We start from the raw sequence: 7,214 nt of genomic DNA, 5'->3' as shown, positions 1-7,214 counted from the left end.
ATGACGCCGGAGCTACCATAGCCGCCATCGAGCCCGTGTCTCTGTCACTGTTGAGCTGCTCCTGCCACTATTGAACTGCACCGCCATTGTCGTTGCTATCTGGGTTGTCATCGGCGGAAGTCGCCGCTGCTGGAGCTCGCTAGAACCATCGCTGGAGCTGCGGTTGCTTCGTTCTTGGTTCCTTTTTGTGCAGTAAGTTGTTTTGTCTGAAAACTTTTTTAGTTGCTATTCTGTTATATGTTTATGAGATTTTGCAACGATAATGTCTTAGGGTTGAGCTACAGTTCTTGCATACTACGTTTAATGGCTGTTGCTACTGTAGGGATGATCAGAATTGATGTCGCTGCTGCAAAATACGAATAGAAACAAAGTTTGTTACGTAGTTAAGTCGCGATCGAGGTAGGGGCTCTCTCTTAAAACTCATATTATTTCCAAAAATTATTATAACTGGATATTGAAATAAAAAATATATTTTTGTGATTATGTGAGTCTTATGGGTTAAACTGAATGATTTTGGATGGATGTAATTATCATCTGATTGATTTATTGATTGATTAAGAAGGCTGAATATTCTGATTGTTGATTGAGTTTGTTGAGTTGGTTGTTGTTAAACTAGTTGCTGGTACGAAATTTATAACCACAAACTAACCGGCAAGTGCACCGAGTCGTACCAAGTAGTACCTCAAGTGAATGAGGGTCGATCCCACGAGGATTGATGGACTAAGCAACAATGGTTGATTAATTTACTTAGTTAGACAAGCAGAAAATGATGTTTTAAGAGTTCAAATGCATTAACAATAAATTCAGAAAATTAATAAAGCAAGCAGTAAACATGTTGTGAAATATGTATGGAGAAACAGTTAAGGCTTTAGAGTTATCTATTTTCTGGATTGACTTTTCTTACTAACTATTTTAATCATGCAAGATTTAATTCATGGCAAACTATATGTGACTAAAACCTAATTCCTTAGACCTTTTTAGTCTCCTCTAAAATTCATCAACCGCCAATTTCTTGGTCACTTAATTCCAATTAGAGGGTGAAGTTCAATTCTAGTTTATATGCCACAGAAATCCTAATTACCCAAATATAAGAGGATTATATGTCACGTTTCCTGTTAAGTCCAGATAATTAGAAATTTAGGAGAATATGTTTTCAAGCTGTTGTTTAAGTAAAGAGCTTTTCCAAGTTATACGAGAACTCAATTAGAACTAAGGTCATACTTCCGTTCCACCTAGATTCATAAAATAAAGAATGAAAACAATTCTTGAATTCAGTACATGAATTAAAATAAAAAAAATAATAGTATCAATCCATACAATAGACAGAGCTCCTAACCTTAACAGTGGAGGTTTAGTTGCTCATGGTTCAGAGAGAAAACTAAGATTCTGAAAAACTGTAAATTGCGAAATGAGGTAGAAGAGAAAAAAAAAAGTCCGAAGGCTGATTCTTTTCCCTTTTATATCAAGTCCTAATTAATGTAAAATATAATTTCTAAAACTAAATAATATCTTTTCATATTTTTAAATAAAATAAAGTTTAATCAGAATTAAAATATAATCTTCATGCATCTTCAATTGATGAATGGGCTGATTAAAATAAAGTTTAATCAGAATTAAAATATAACCGTTGAGGCATGCTGGAGACTTCTGGATTGGCGAAGATCCTTTGTTCTCGGGATTCTGTTTGGGGTTATATATCTTGTTTAGTTACTTTTATCTCCATTAAATAATACAAACTGTGATGACTCCTTCTAGAGGGGATTTTTGGAGATTAGATTTCTGTATTTGTGTCCCTTTGGGTTTCCTTTGGGGTTTTCCTTATTCTATCATATGTATATATTGCTATGCTCGGACCGGTTATCTTCGCAGCCGGATTTTGAGTCTTGATATTCCTGTTTTTGATACTCCTTTATATATATGATCTCGCGTTCGCTTATCCTTTACTCGTTACGTTATCGATCGGAGTGTTGCGCTTTCGAGTTACGGTTTTTGTTTACCCCTTTTTTCTACAAAGGCTCCTAGTTATAATCAATTATTCATACTACTATACGTACTAAAATTTGGTTCTAGAGGTCGTAATACCTTGCCATCTCTGAATTATGAATTAAGCATAAGTCTCTGTATGGTAGGGTGTTACAGGTTTGGTAATGTATATTTTTGTAAGTTGTTTGGAAATTATTAAACTCTGAAAATTCTAATTGACGTAGAGAATTCTGGACTAAATGCTGTTTTTGATCGAAATAAATTGAGATTGAAAGTGAGAGTTTCTGAAAATGAGGGAACCCGTAAGGGTGGCAAAATCCAAGTTTTAGAGAAGATACTGTCAAAAATTTTATAAATATTTAAGTGGATTTAAATCATGGGTGATTGATTGGTGAAATGAAATGGTCTTTAAGTCTCTTTTAAGGGGAAGTCTTGAACTAAAGAAATGATTTTTTTTTACAAATTTTGGTTTAAGGATTATGTTTTGAGGAGTTTTAGAGAAAATTAACTTAATAAAAGTGAATTGGAGATTTAACTTACTTTGGTTTGGTTAATTATAAAAATAATTATGATTTGGGTATTTAATTGAATGGAAATGAGTTTTAGTGAATTGATATGAATTAAAAAATGGTGTTTTGAGGATTTTACTAAAAAATAAAGTAATGTAAGTGTGTATTTAAGAATAAAGGATTTTTGAGTCTTTGAAAAAAAGTTTTGGAGCTTGAACGAGAAGTTAATGTATTTGAATTTTGACTTAGCGAAACGAAATAATTTCTGAGTCCTTTGGGAATGTTTAAAACTTAAGAATGAAATTGAATTCGGTTTTGGGAAGTAGGTTAACTCAAAAATGACTTTATTTGATTGATCTTAATGACAGAGTTACGATTTGAGGACTACAATGAATTTAAAGTAATGAGATTGATTTTTGAGAAATTTTGTAAGTGCGATTAAAGAAAAAAGTTTTATGTGTGAATGCTTGAATGCCATTTTGAACTGTTAAACTTCTTTGATGAGTTGTAAACTCCTGTAACCTCCCTATGGAGTCTAAAAACTATTTTGAAATCTTTGAATATGATGGGGGTGGATATAACAGATTAAACTAAGTAATTTTCCTAATAAGAATCTTGTTAAAGGAAATATGATTAAAGAAAGTATGTGATATTAATTGATTGTTTGGCAAGGACGGTGGTGCTATATTGCTTGCTCAGTGTGTTGTGGATTCATGGGGATGGTGGTTTTATTCCACCCACGGTGAGGACAATGATGTTATCCCGCTCACAGTGTGAAAATGATTATCCTCGTGATAAATGTGAATATATAGAATTATGACTTCGATTACGATTATGATTGAGCTTGATTATGATTCTAAGCATGATTGATTGTGAATATTATTAAAATGTGATCACTGAATTAGCAAGGACGATGGTTTGTTCCACTTGCGTGCCAAAATCTGGGTATTATCCCACTTGCGTGATATGATTTTTAGCATAATCTCATGAGGACGACGATACATAATACTCACTTGAGATGTTGTGCATACAACTTAGTGGGGATGATGATACGTAACGCCCACTTGAGACTGTTTTGGCACCTGCACCAGGAAAGGACGGAGGTCTCACCCGCTTGTCCGTGCTTGCGGTGTGACAGCGGAGACGACAATACGTAACACCCACTTTCTCTCGGATGGAAGGTGAGACGACACCCTCCGTTGATGTGAGACGACACTCTCCGTTGTTTGGCATGGTTTATACCTCCAGGAGAAGGTGAGACGGCACTCTCCCTTGAGATAATAGTACCATGATTTGTATAACTCCTCCTCGGGATGCGCACCAAGAGATTGATCTGGGGTGTCAACCAAATTTTGTGTCAGGTTTGGCAGAAAACTGACACGTGAGCTCATGGCCAGTAGGATAAACATGCATCATACTGAATTTGTTTTCATTTGCTTGGGTCTGCATAATTACTTGGTTTGCCTAATTGACATTCAATTCTGTTAACTACTAATTGTACTACTTGTTATACTTGCTCTTTTTTGCGATTGTTTGACTGTCCGTGTGGTTGTGACTCGTGGTTTCGGATTGTCGTGATTTCCGTATATTTTGGACTGGAGGCCGTGATGTGATATTATGTTGGGTCAAAGGCTGTTATGTGATTTTGTGTTGGGTCGGAGGCTGTTATGTGATTTTGTGTTGGGTCGGAGGCCATAATTTAGTTATGTTATATTGGATGAATCAGCCGCAAGTTTGGTGAAATTGCTTCGTCGATATATGAAATGAAATACTATGATATATTTGTTTTGATTGGAGTCTTTATAAGTTGAAATATAAATATGAATTTTGGGTAATTAACTTTTGATCGGTAAGATTCATAAGACGAGCGATAATCACTACGGTTGAATCCGATCCTCCTTTTATATATATATATATCCTCTTGTGACAATTTCTAAAACTCTTCTAGTCAGACCATGTGGTTAGATTCTCATCCCCTTACAGCCCTCTGTTTTTCTAGAAATGGACAAGAGGCCCGTGAAGACGTTTCTGAATGAATATTTCAGTTGCGCTGTATCTGGTTTTAATGCCTTAGTTATTATTTTCCTTGTTTGGCATGTTACTGTATGAAGGTTTCTTTATATATATGTATGTATGTGTGAGAGATGTTGTATAATGAAAGAAAAGAAAAAATATTTTCGACTTTTCACACAAAGTAAAATGCGGTTTTCAGTTTAAAGGCTCCTACTATGTAAAGATATATTTAAAGTCGTCATAATACTCCTCACTATCAGAGTGGCGCAGCCAAAAGCGTGACATTCTGGTAGTAAGAATATTACAGACTTAGATTGAATTGCAACATAACTTAAGAACTTTTGATATTCTACTGATCTTCTCAGACAAGACTCATATTGGATCTTCTCAGTTGCTGCTACTGCATTCGTGCTGGTTGTTGCGCTGCCCAAATCCTTCAATCCTTTTTTGATGATTCCTTTGAAGCTTCACTCCATATCTTTACACCAAATCCAGACCCAAAGACCCAAAGCTCTCTTTCTTTACATACGCCATAGGAGTTGTAGATTGAAACTGCAATAACCCGCTGTTTGGATGTTTTCCACCGTGACTACCACACCATTGTAGGAGTTTGATGACATTGATGCCCACTTGTAGAACCAGGTATCTATCACCACCGGTCCTCAATTGGATTGGCTGCTGAGATACCTTGTCCGATGGTCTGTCCGCCGCCATTTTGATATTCAATTGTGTCTCATCGCCATTCTGCTAATTTTGGGTTATGTTAAGATAATATGAAATTTTTGTGGATATCCCATAAATACTTCTATTATATGAGGCCAATCTTTGAATCCAACATTTTTCATAAAAATTATTGAAAAAAAAAAACTAAAATTGAAGCCTTCCAGCCCGCCATTCGGGGGTATGTAGGAGAGGTGCAGAATTGCCACAATAAACAGGGCAAGATGGGATGGGGTGGGCTTCTGGCAAGGCGGTGCGGCTAACCCGCTTGCTACCGTTAACTTTAAATATTCAACTAACTTTTAAGAGAACAGTGTTATTGTTCCATATACTAAACGTTTATTGGCACCAAAAATACTTGTTTTATAAGTGTGTCCTTGCAAACCCTTTTTAGAGTAGTTTCTCTCTCATTTATTACAATTACAACGTGAAGCTACCATAAATTAAAAAAACACAAATACAAATAAAATGCACTTATTCTTTATATATTTTAAGAAATAAAATAATAATGAAAAGAAATTTTTGTGAATCTTTAGTATTCTTTGTGTAATACTATGATCAAAAGCGAAATTTTGGTGAAGATTCAACATTATTTGTTTTAGTAAAGAAAAAATCCACTAAAAAATTTAGTAAAATTATTACTTGAGTAAATTCCTAAAGTGATTTTTTCAAAGTCACGTCATTCACTAATTTAGTCTTTCATATTTCAATTGCACATAATGATTTCTAAAATTAAGTTCCGGATACCATAATGATCTCTAATTTTTTCAGACATTGAGTCGGCGATAATAAACTGATATTGTCTTGTCACGCTGGACAATGACAAGATTGTTATTTTTACCTAATTTAATATCTTTCTCTTTATAGCCCTCATTTATTTCCATTTGTGACTTCTTCTTCTTCTTTCCATCTTATCTCATCCCACATCCCTTCTCTCTTCTCTTCTTTAGTGAAAACTATCAGTATCAATATTCTACTGCATCACACCCCCCTTTTTTTTTTCTTGATTCACATACTTAAAAGCGAAAAATCTTAGATGACTATTGTACTCCATCCACCCTAATTTCCTGGAAGTACTAACCCTTTTGATACCTTGATTTCTATTATTCTTTTTTTTCATCTCAAAATGCACTACTTTACACTACTATTACAACTCTATTCAATCTCATATTTACAACTAAAACATAAATCTTACATGATCATGTATTTTATAGAACCATAGATTAAATCCTAGAATAATCCAAGTTTAATAATAATAATAATAATAATAATAATAATAATATAAAGAATTATGATTATTATATACGAAATAGAATTGACTTTCCTTTTCTTTTTTAATATTCCTATTGAAAGCCTTGTTATTTACCCAGAACTAGGGAGTTCTATGGCATAGGAATCCAAAGAGCGCTCATTATCATCATCATTCATTGTGGTGCCAAACATACTTGAACGATCATAAACACTATCATCAACTCATAATGCTTTGATAATGAGATTGTGACATGACTAACATTATCATCATGATTATCATAGTTTTTCCAAACTCAAGTGTTGTCATTTCAGTTATGAGCTTTAAGAGAATGCTTCAATAAAAATAGAAGAAGGAGATGAAATAGAGCTCACAAATAGAAATGAATTAGGTTATAAAGGAGAGAGATCAAATTGGATAAAAATAAAAATTTTGCCATGTTGGTAAGCTGTTGTAGCGTTTAGCGTGGTAAGATAGAGCCAGTTTATCATTTTGTTCACTGATTCAATACCGAGAAAGAATTTAAAAACTAATATGATGTCTGAAAGTTAATCTAAAGGATTAATATAGCACAATTAAAATTTGAAAGATTAATTAAATTAAAAAATAGCACGAATCTAAATGACCACTTTAAAAATTTATTCTTCATTAAATTTTACTATTTATCAAAGATATTTTTATACTCTTTTGCTATAAATATAAGATCTCAAATACAAAAAAAATTAGAGAAAATTTTATAA

The sequence above is a fragment of the Arachis ipaensis genome, chromosome B03, assembly GCF_000816755.2.
Source record: "Arachis ipaensis cultivar K30076 chromosome B03, Araip1.1, whole genome shotgun sequence".
Taxonomy (NCBI): domain Eukaryota; kingdom Viridiplantae; phylum Streptophyta; class Magnoliopsida; order Fabales; family Fabaceae; genus Arachis; species Arachis ipaensis.
The sequence above is the reverse complement of the archived record's forward strand: the minus strand, read 5'-3'. Positions refer to the sequence as shown.